A 12240-nucleotide genomic window follows, 5' to 3' on the forward strand; every position below is an offset into this window, starting at 1 on the left:
CTTCCGGGCAGATTTTCTTGCCACCAGATGCCCTTGATCATCTTCCATGGACTCCATGTATCTGAGAAAGTAAACAGAAAACCTCGACCCCAAATGAAAGCCTCATTGGGTCTTAGAAAGTTAGAAAGTGACAGAACATATATACCTTCAGTTTTTGAACCTTGGGGCTCATGAATTCCTCTGAGCTCTTTGTACCATAGCTTGCATGTAAGCCATGAGCTATGCAATTTAGCCTTTGCATTGCTGTTAAAAGCCCTGCTATTCCAAGCTGTTTGGAATAGACAGTAGTGCACAGATATTTATAAAATTTGCAATCACTTTGCTCACTTCTTCATTTGAGCTTGAACCCATAAACCAGGAGAGTAAGTATCTCCCATCACTTTTCACAGTTCAACCTTTGTGCCAGGAGCATACTGAAATGCACCTTTTGCTCCAAAATATACAGTGAATATCTATCAGAGGTGAAATTAATCCACAGCAGTTTGCATTGATAAGCCATATCACCTGCTTGTTCAGGATATAGATGTACCATAGATCTGGCCCTCTGCTAGAGCAGAGAATGCCAGCAGCTGTTTGTTCAAAACAGCATGTATAGATGCTTAAATATTTGCTTTTTCAAACCCATAATCAGAAAAATATCATTCTATAAATCACTTATGAATTGACCCATGTGTGCTGGGATCTTAAGCCTTTGTCTGCCTGCACACAATTTTTGCTTTTTGAAAAATTTCCACCTTGTGCAGTTATTAAAATTATAGCATTGTCTTATGCTGTACAGATATGCATAGAATTATCAAACAATTGCATAGAAGTTGTTATTTCTGAACTACTGCCCTTAGCTTCATAACTGAAAAGATCTTATTACTGTGACTAAAATCATTACTTCCATCTGCTAATTCTGCAAATCTTCACTGCAGAAATAAATCAAATTATGCCAGTAACCTTTGAATTTGCATTATTATCATAGGTCTCTTTTCAATATCATGATCAGCTTCAGTATCTGCAATTTTAATACATGATAGTATTGCCTCTTTCAAATCCTTAATAAATCACTGTACTGAGTAACCAATTCCTTGATAACCTTAATAATTAACCACTGGTAAACAGATTGAATCCTTCTAACCATGCTTTTACTCTGCTGAGCATGTGTCTTAATTTTCCATAGTAAAAGCTATTCTAGTTATAAATCATTTGCTTTCTGGATACAGGTATGTTAATATGCCCAGTAAAAAAGTTTCTGAATTGCATACAGGCTGTTTGAATAAGCTCTGCTCAAGATTCATCCTGTTGCTTTATGTCCTGCTTAGAAAAGTGTTAATAATTCCTCCATAGTTAAAACTAGAAAGCTTTATAAATTCCTTTAAATCATATTCCAATTCATGCTTATTATATCTTAGTATTAAATTTCTTCTTCTAGCCAATTACAGCCTTAGTGATACAACTTGCAACCTCAGTTGCTCTGATGCTATCTTCCACGTGGCTCAAGCCACGTGGCCGGTAGAGAAAAAACATTTCAAGCTGCTTCAGATCTAAGCCCAAACCTTAAAAGTTTTCTGTGTGCACTTTAACTACCTTGTGATTCATACCAAAATTTCTCTACAGATAAAACATTTCTAGTCCTGATATTTTGTGGCATATAACAAAAGTCAGAGAAAGATATTTTAATTCTCCTTTTTTAACTTCCTTTATCAAAATATATAAGCAGACATTCCTTTATAATTTTGCCTAAATCCAATCTAAATTAAAACTAAATTAAAATTCAAATTCCCAAATCTTACTTTACTGTATTTGCAATCGCCCAGGTAAAGCCTGCCTTTACCTGGCTGGACCTCAAACAAAAGAGTTCCTAGGAGCTTTTTCACATGCTAAATGAGTTCGGAGGCTTGCTTGTTTAAAAAAAATCTTCTGCCTTTGGTTACAGAATGGCGATATCTTTTTACAACTTAGGCTGTTCCGAATTTAACCTAATTCAGAATTATTACCTTGATTCCTTAATTTTGCTGAGAACTACGGTTTTATTAGAAAAAAATTTTTGTTTTTTATCCGTTTTTTCCAAGTAATTCTGATCTTTTAAATGCCCCGCTTTCAGTTAAAGCAACCATTTCCTGATAGGCCTTTCAAATGCATCTGAGTCCGACCTCTCCTGAAAAGGCACAGGGAGTTTCTTGTAAAGATTAGCTTGCAGAACTTTTGAAATAAGAAGTGCTTAAGAAAGAACTCCTTAGCATTCTGCAGCAGTTTCTGCCTTGCCTCTTCGCTAGCCTTTCCCGCTTTTGCGTATGAATAGCAGGTAAATTTGACTTTGCTTTCCTGATGAAATTTTAACTCCTGCTTTTTCTTTTCCCAGTTGCTCCTTTTGAAATTCACTATGCTCTAGCAACTGTTTATTTCAGACTGAGATTTTTCAAGTTCTCAATCGCCCCTAGTGAGGGTTTCCCTGGGTCAAATGTCCTTTTTCTTCCCCTCCCCCTCAGACCACTCCTCAGGTGTTTCTTAACCTCCGGAGATCCAGGTCCGAGAGAGGAGGCCTCCGACTAGCAGACCCAGGTGGGGGAGGGAAACTGCACCTCCCTGACAGAGATAGTTTAAGAATCCCTCTCTGACCGATCGTGTGCTTCCCTCATCCTGATTCAGTCCCAGGCAATTAAGCTCTTGAGACTTCCATTTCTCCCCCATCAAGCTACGACATTAGGAGTCGAGCAGGGTTCAGAGGGGAGACCCACCTCAAGCAGAGGAGGACTTACCGTCCTTGGCCAGAGGATCGGCAACCTTCCTGGACTTCCGGCACCCGCCTACTATTAGCCTCGTGTCCTCGAACGCGTTCTCCCATTCGCTGTGTGAAATAAAAGAGTGGAGTGCCACGAGAGTGCTAGGAGTGGGCCCTAAGCACGTTTGGGCGCCATTTGTAGCTCTCTCTCTGAGGGGTGAGAGAAGCCACAAGGTAGGAAGATAGAGACAGGATAGAAGTTTTGATACCACGAGGGAAGTGACGGAGTCCTAATAGAGATATGAGGTGTTCAGAATGAGTCTTTATTAATTATCAATGAGCCACAGCTAAGCTCTGATCAAAGGACCAATTCAGTAGGCTATTCCAGTCCTGAGATCCATTCCACGCAGGTCAGAGAGGTGAATAGAGAAAGATTAAAGATGGAGCTTGGCCAGAGGCCAAGCTCCTGCAAGGACAGCCATCAGGTAGCCTGAAAGAGAAGGAGCGCAGAGAGCAGAGGGCAGAGAGCAGAGAGCAGAGAGAGTGAAGGCGGAGCCTGCTGGGCTAGATATAGTTTTTGATATGCAAATATACACAGTACATAGGGATGACCCTCATTGGTTAATGACAAGGCGTAGGTGTGGTTTCTCTTAACCAGGTGAGAACAAAGAAACCTGTTTTCCCGCCTAACCTGGGAGAAGCTGGGGTCAAGGGTCAGAGGCCTTCCCAGCCATGAGCACTACTGAGCATGCCCAAGACTGAGCAATCTGCACATACTGTGTTCCCCTTGCCCCTAGTTAGGAGTGGACTGCTACAAGTACTCTAGCAGAAGACTTTATATTTATAACTACTGAATTTCCCCTATTAGATTCCTTACAGTGTTTTAGTCTGTCAAGGTCTTTTTGGAACCTGTCCTCTAGGATGTTAGCTCTCCCTCTCAGCTTTATGTTACAAGCAAATTCAATAAGCACACCATATGTAGGCATGCATATATATGTGTGTGTGTGTGTGTATATATAAATATAAATGTGCATATATATGTATATATGTGTGTGTGTGTTATATGTATATCCCTTTATCCAAATCATTGAAACACATGTTTCACAGCACAGGATCAAGCACAGGTACCTATACAAAGGTTGAGTTGCTATCAAACCACTAACCATTACTGCTTGATTGTAACCATATCCTATCTAGTCTTTATCTTCTTCACAAAGACAGTATAAGTCACTTTACCAAATACTATCCTAAAGTCTCTCTCGATATAAATGTATGTATGTATGTACATATACATATGTATAAATCTTCCCTCAATTTTAATAGTATAGTGATCCTTCAAAAAAGGAAATAATATTAGCCCAGCAGGTCCTGTTCTTGACAAAGCTCTTTGTAATCATTCCTTCTGATTCTAAATGCTGATTAACTATCTCTTTGATAATTCATTTTAGAATTTCCTCAGGAAGTGAGGTCTAATCCACTATAGACTGTTTTAAACTTGCTATTTGACTTTGGAAATTATTCTGCTATCTATTATTTTACTCTGTCATTTGCTGTGATATTGTTATCTCTGTAGCTTTCCCATTAATTATAGAAACAGAAGCCCTAAAGGTTAAGTTGATAGACCAATAGTACCCAGGTAGCTGCTTTTAAGTAGCAGGATGACCTCAGGTGACACTACAGTAGTAAGACTGAACAATAATCTCCATGACCCCTTTTGATTCTAGAATATTCTGATGCTACCGAATCAGAGTAAGGTTTGTGACACTGCGACTTAAAGGACAAAGAAAAGTGTATCTTGTGTTTTTAGAGAATTTAAGATTAAGGTGGAATCCCAGGATCTTTGGAATTGAGTTTTAAGAAAATGTTCATGCTTCCCAGGACGATCTCTTAGAATTCCTAATTCACCAAATATTTCCAGAAACCAAATCTGATAGCAAGTCACTTTGATTGGTATTGTTGTTATTTCTCTAGAATAAAGTGGCAAATTAGAATTCACTGCCCTTCTTTAGGAAAACCACAGATATTTTAACACATGATTGGAAATGCAATTCATCCATGCTTTTTTTAAAATAATCATGTGCTTACCAGAAGCAACACTCATAGATGGAAGTAGACATGTGTATTTAAAGACACAGACAAGGAATGTCTTATTCTCTTCATGCACTGCAACATGGATTTACTGTAGGGTAAATTTAGTAACATAGTTTAAGCTGCATTTTTATCATGCCCAAAAGACATATGTAATGATTTAGACTTTGAAGAATACATCTTATATGTTGGGAGAAGCTACTTTTGTGACACAAATGCCCTTCTTTGTTACTTACAAATAACTATATTCAAGGATACAAAGCCCAACTGTTGTAAAAAATATTAGTATGCAGATGCTCTTGTGTTTTGTTAATGCATTTGATTAAGCACAATGTGTTCATTGTTTCCCCTTTTCATTTTGCATTAATTTATATTATGGCATAGAGTATAAAACACTGCTAATGATTCAGATGTTTTACCCTTTCTCTTGCTTCTACCACCCATAAGAGATATTTCATCAAGTAAAATGTCCTTATGAGCTATCACTTACAAAATATCATTCTGTATATAGTCCATGATTATTTTACCTGAATTCATTTAGTAGATGAAAAATAAGATATGCTTTATTTAAAAAGTCTCTTTTCAGTTTTTAATCAGCAGTAATCACATTTTAGATAAAACGTTGATATCAAGTAATCCCATTTCTCTCTCTACCTTTTTCTCCATAGTCTTCTTGAGGTGAAAGGCAAATTTCTAAGTTATATGAGATGAAGTTGATATCTGAAAGTGTTTTTGGTAAACATAACAAAAATTTGGATTCAGACTTCTGCATTTCTACTGTTTTCCAAACTATTTTTGAGTGATGGCATGTGTTGCCAGCTTAAGTCTCAGGTGTAGATTTGCAACATCTGCTTGAAAATCCTACTTTGCATTGAAAATAGACTTTGAAATATCAGTAAATGATGAATTTTATCCTTGTATGGTTCTTTTCCCATATGATTTTCTCCAGGTATTTTGGAAGTTTTTATCTTTCGTTGAGATAGAAAAATAAATAGATAAAATAATGTAACTTTTGTACTTCTGTACTTAACCTGAACAAAAAATCTCTGTATTTTGAAGATGAAGAGTTGGCCAACTATAAGATAATTTAGGGAAGAAGAAAAGTATAGTAATTATATTTAAAAACTTCTGTATTTTACATTAAAATTTTCACTTTAATCATACATACTTCTGTCCCCGTATGTAAAATATTATCAGCCTATTAACAGATACTTATATTGTTTGTCATCAACTATATGTCTTCTAGCAGTTGTTAACATGTTAAATAATACAATATTTTGTATCAAAGACATGTCATATGTACATATATCAAATGAATTAATCTATAAGCAACTTTTTAAACACTGACCACATGCGAAACAACAATCAAGTTGCTAGATACTATGACAAACTGAAAAAGTGCCTGCCTGGAAAAAGCTCATATTCATAATTACGTCTCTGAGGTGGTTAATGGAAGTATAAATGTGATTCAGTTCAAAACCAAATGACAGTGATGGGAAATATCATGGTATAATAGGGGAAAAAAATGCTAAACTTAGAGTCCCAGGATCTGACTTCATATTCTAGCTCTGAAGTTATCCTTTTGCCCTTAGATAAGTTTTAAAAAATGAGTGGCTATGCTAGGTGACTTCCAAGGTCCCTCACAGTTCTATATCTCTGATTATGGGATTAAATAAAAATAATAAATGTCATTTTATACTGATTTAAAGTTTTTTAAACTTTATCTATATCTATATATCTATATCTATATGTATATTATCTATAGGCTTGATGAGGTTAAAAAGCAACCTCACGTGTATAATCCCTGGGTCTTTTTCCCCAACTCTCATTTGCTTTAGACTGAGTTCCCTTGGGATGGCTAACTACTCTCCCAGGGTTTTAGGATTAATCCTGAAAGGTTACTATTAGCCATAAACTTCCTTTAGGGTTGTTCTTCCCCACTATCAATGAATCAGTTAACATCAATTACCTTTTTTAAAAAATTATTGCTTACTCATAAGATATGACAAGGACAGAAGTTAGAAAATATTGCACAAGTCAGCAGCATAACTTCTTGCTACATATAAATTGACTCCATTGGAAAAGGAAGCTCAAGCTTAAAGTATGAAGGCATTAAAATACACATGTAGGGAATACATAGGGTCAAAGGGGTAGCCCATGATTCTTGGTCCTTGGAGCTCTTTTCTCCCCTAAGAGAAATCAAATTTATTTGTAGGTGTAGCCTCACTAATGGATGAGTTGTTTCTTTTCCAGCTGATATGGTTTCTTGCAAATTGCAAGCTCTTATATGACAGGCGAATCTATGAGAATCTATGAATGGGCTGGATCACACAGGTAACTGCTAAGAACTGGCCTCTCACTAAACTCAGTTACTGCTGCTACCAACTCTAGTGGTCTCTGTTACTTAATCTAGTAGCTGATTGTTTCTTCAACTTTTCAAAGTTCACAAAGTCACAGTCTGAGCCATTCTATCTTTGGATTCTCATTCACCTATAATTAAGAAAGAATAAATGCATTCAGGGACAGAGAAAAGCCTACCTTTCTTTCACCTGGTGGCTCACAGAAATCCTCATTTAAAAGATATCATAAAAGGGAGCAAGAGTTAATCCACTTGAACCTTTTTTTTTTAGGTATCCTCAGTTTAAGCTTAGCCTTTCCTGCGATATTATTTCTTCTGGCTCTTTAGCCAAACAGAAAACCCTTACTTCTTAGTGTGGACTCCTCATTTGCTCATGATCAACAGGACTCTTGCCAAACTTCCTTATTTTGGATAAAACCAGGAAGGCCATATTTTGCATGTCCTGATAACTCACCTAGAAGGACAAATTAAAACATCTTCTGAGAACTGGAAGATTATTGGCTAGTCTCTCAGTATACTAGCAGGAAATATTATATAAGATCACTTAATTGCTGTGTTAGTAGCTAGAAGTATAATAGTTCAAAGGACAAAGAAGTGAATACGAGCTAGAGATAAGTAATGGATGGATGGATGGATGGATGGATGAATGGATGGATGGATGGATGGATAGATAGATAGACAGACAGACAGACATATTTGTGGTATAGTGAATAGGGCCATGAGTCAGGAAAACACAAGTTCAAATCTAACCTTAGAGTCTTACTAGCTATATGACCCTGGGCAATTTCATTTAACCTCTGTCGCCCTCAGTTTCCTCTTCTGTAAAATGGAAATAATACATAGTGCCTGTCTTCTAGTTTATTGTAAGGATTAAATGAAATGGAAAGATGGAGGGAGAGATAAATATTTAGATAGATAAATAGAACATTATTCAGTGCTTGACAGATGAACTAGACACAGAAGACTATATTGTAAAAGTGAATCTTAAGTTGGGCTAACAAGAGTTAATTACAGTGAAGTAAGCAGAACCAGAATATTATATACAATAGCAACAATAATGTGCAATAATCAACTGTGAATAACTTAACTATTATCAGCAATGCAAGGATCTAAGACAGCTCCAAGATACTCATGACAAAGAAAAAAAAAACTACCCCCTACCATAAAAGGAAACAACAGAATCTGAATTCAAATTAAACATACCATTTTTCACTTTGTCTTCTTCAAGAATTTTTTATAAGCAATATCTATCTTCTTTCATAACATGATGAACATGGAAAAACATATTACATGTTAGCATATGCATAAACTATATAATTTTACCTGCTACCTCAGGAAAGAGCAAGGGGAGAAAGGGATAGAGAGAATATGGACCAGAAAATTATTATTAAAATTGTATAAAAAATTAAAAGAGTTGATTATAAGTGGGATATAAAAGACAAAAAAAGAGAGGAGTCAAAAATGACTATGAGATCTCTAGCCTGGGAGACTGCAGTAATGGTTTTACAACTCTGAGAAATGAGATGGAAGAGGTTAACAAGTTTGGGTGATATGACATCTATCTTTAAGAAGCAGGATCACAGAGTTCTAGAAGCGACCTACTGAGTCATACCAACTATTCAATTCCAATGTTTTCTACATAAATGTGCACATTTTTACCTTTGATCCAAACCCTCAAATGAGGAAGAAACCACTACCACCTTCCAAGGCAGTTCAATTCTACTCTTGCAGACATCTAATTCTCAAGAAGTTTTTCCCAACATCAAGCCTAAGCCTGTCTCCTTGCAATTTCCATCCAATCCTCTGGGCCCAACCAGAACAATCTGATGCTTCTTTTAAATCCCAGCCCTTTTCATATTTGAAAACAGCTATCATTTTTATGCCACCATCCCTAAACACACACATCTCTTCTATGCTCCAGGATTAACATCATAATTGTTAATTCCTTCACTATTATGATTCCACTCCTCTCAACCTGGGGAGCATATTCATGTTCTTCATATAATGTAGAATTTAAAGTTGAAAACAGTATAACAGATAAGATATGACCAGGGCAGAATACAGAGGCATTCTTACCTCCCTAGTCCAAATACTGTTTCTGTGACTTTCTTGGCTTCCAATTACATTATTGACTCATATTAAGCTTCTAGTCCACCAAAATATTCTGATCTTTTTCAAATCACTGTCTAGTCATCCCTCTCCTCTAATGTACTCCTCAAGTGGTTTTTCTTTTTAACCCAAGAATTTTGTTTCCATTTATCCATATTAAATTTTCAATTTGGCCCAATGTTCTGGCCCATGGAGATTTTTTTTTTTTTGCATCTTGACTTTGTCATCCAGTGTGTTATCCATTCCTCTAAAGTTTGATATCATTTATAGATTTGCTAAGAATGTCATGGCTTAATTCAACTCACCCAAAAAAAGATAAAAATGTTAAACAACCAAAAGGTAAAGAAAGCATACTCCCATTCATGAGATTCCTGCCCCCCTCCCACTTTATCTCAAGGAAGAAAAAGGGAAGAAATAAAAAGCCAGGGGCAATTGGAGATGGAGGAAGAGAATGAAGAAAATTCAGGGTCATGAAAACCATGAGAAAAAAGACTTTCAAGAAGGAATCAGTTGTGTTATGTGCCCAAATGAGTAAAGGAGAAAAAAAAAGAAAAAGAAAGCAAAAAAAAGTCCATTAATTTGTTTAAAGGTTGTCATTGGTAACAAGTTATGTTACCATGAATGTGAATATCAGATTTCAAGAGTTTGGGGTTTTTTGTTATCTTTTTGCTTATTATAACAGTAGCTTAAAAGTACCATGAAAGGAAAGGGGTTGAGATAACAGATACAGAACATAAATTTTACATATTTAGGAGTAAGAAGAAAGTAGGAAAATGCAACATTAGCTACAATAGGAGATTTAGAGCAAGCTTTCTTTTGGTTTTCCTTCAGAAAACTCAGAATAAAGGCAAATAGTGCCAAGGCCTTGGTGTAATAATGCACAATGAATTGATTCAAGAGGAGAAACAGTTTTAAATTCAGAGTTTATATGGAGAGCATTGCATGCCTAGTTCATAGGCTCATAGATTTCGATCTGAAAGAGAATAAGAGGTCATTTGGTCCATCTGCCTCATTTGAAAATTGAGGAACTAGGGCTTATTAAGGTGCCCCACACACCCATGCAGATATTGGGTGATAGAGCTGGTATTTTATTGCCACTCTGATTCAAAATCCAGCGCTCTTTCCCCATGCCATGTTGTTTTGTTATCCCAAGGTGCATCGGTGTCTTGAAATAATTATTTGTTTTTAGACAAAAAAATAAGTAATGAGTGTATTTAGGTTCTTAACTATCACCAAATTCTAAGTTCCTATCTCATCACAATTTTGTGTCCTTCCATATCTCTACCCTCCTCCTAAACCCTTCATTCTCCCTGTTCTCCCTTTCCATAACCTCTGCTCCTACTTTGCTTCCATCCCTCTGCATTCTTGACTCCATATCTAGCCATTTCATCATTGCACTCCCCTCCAGTTTTAAATCCCCCACCTTTTCATTCTACTATATTACTTCTTTGTTCAACTCTAACCATTGGTAAATACTGCCATTTTTTGTTCTTATTCCTGAGTGTTATGAGAAAAAAGTCACAAAGTCTTACCAGCTAGATCCCTTAGAAACTCAGTTTGGCTCTAAGGGCAAACTATTCTAAACCATCCTAAACCCCAACCCACCATCACCAATAATCTCTCCTTTCTCAGGAGAGGTCATTATTTTACACTTTCTCTATAAGACAGAACCAATAGAGAGCCAGGACCTTATTGAGAAACATTATGGTTTAGTGGAAAGAGTACTAGACCTAGAATTGGAAGGAAGAGTCTTTGTTTCAAAGCTAGCTTCTTAACAATTCTAGTTATGTGACTATACGCAGTTTGGTCTTCTGAGACTCAGTTTCTTCATCTGTAAAATGTAATTATTAAATAAGTTTAATTAAATATAAATGTAGATAATGAATGTCAGCCTCAGTTTTGTTGCAAGGATGAAATGTGATAATGTGTGTTGTACAAATATCAAATATTGTTTCCTCTCCTTCATACTTTAACATCTCTCGTCTTCCCTCTTTTATAAGAAGATGAGGTAGTCCTTCTCCTTGTCAAAGCTAAAATTTACCCATGTCCCACTAATCTCAACTATCCAGTGAACTTTGGGTTCTCTCCCTGCCACTCTACTGAAACTGCTCTTTCAGAAGTCACTAATGACCTCTTAATGCCAGAATCTAATGGGCTCTTCATGGTGTTTAAACTCCTTTACTTTTTCTGCATCATTTGATATGGTTGAGAGATAATCAATGTGCATTTGTTTAATATCTAGAAGTTGTAAGATGTCATGCTATACAATTGCAATACAAAGACAAAAATGAAATATCATGGAATCTTGAGAAGTTCATATTCCATCATACATTTTATCTATCCTATTCCTTGAGAGTTCTTCCAGTTTTGACTTCTTTGTCACTGGTCTCTCCTAAGTTCAAATTCAGCCTTAGACACTTACTAGCTATATGACTGTGGGCAAGTCACTTATGCTCTCTCTAGCTCCATTTCCCCAACCATAAAATGAAGAAAATAGCAACTATCTTACTGGACTGTTGAGAGGATCAAATGAAATCATATTTGGAGAGTACTTAGAAGAGGATCTGGCACATATGGCAGCTTAAAAAAGTGCTTGTTCCTCCCCCCTTTAGAAACTTTTCTTTCTATTAGGGTTTAGTTCAGGTGCCAGCTCCTGCAAGAAGCCTAGCCTGTCACCCCAGTTAGAAATAATTTGCCCTTGTCACATTTTTCATGTTACTTTTTTGGGCTACTCCATTGAACTTAACAAACTAACTCTTGTTTTAAACTTCTCCCCCCCCCCCAAAGAATGTTAAGTTGCTTAAGGAGGCAGAGACTGTGACATTCTTCACCTGTGTCATCATAATGCCTTAAATAATAATGTTAGTTGAATTACATTAAATTGATGTGTAAGCGCTTCTGTGGCTACTCATTTATTGCTTTAATTAGTCAAAATTATATGAATATAAGAATTTAACTGGAGACTTTCATTTATATC

At 36.3% G+C, this 12240-nt stretch overlaps 1 protein-coding gene across 9 annotated transcripts in view; it reads left to right on the top strand.

The window, feature by feature from the left end:
• The window catches only part of MBP (myelin basic protein), a 266252-nt gene that overhangs the window by 200466 nt on the left and 53546 nt on the right, over nt 1-12240 (top strand). The gene's annotated exons all lie outside the window — the stretch shown is intronic.

The sequence above is a fragment of the Monodelphis domestica genome, chromosome 3 (genome assembly GCF_027887165.1).
Source record: "Monodelphis domestica isolate mMonDom1 chromosome 3, mMonDom1.pri, whole genome shotgun sequence".
Classification (NCBI taxonomy): Eukaryota; Metazoa; Chordata; class Mammalia; order Didelphimorphia; family Didelphidae; genus Monodelphis; species Monodelphis domestica.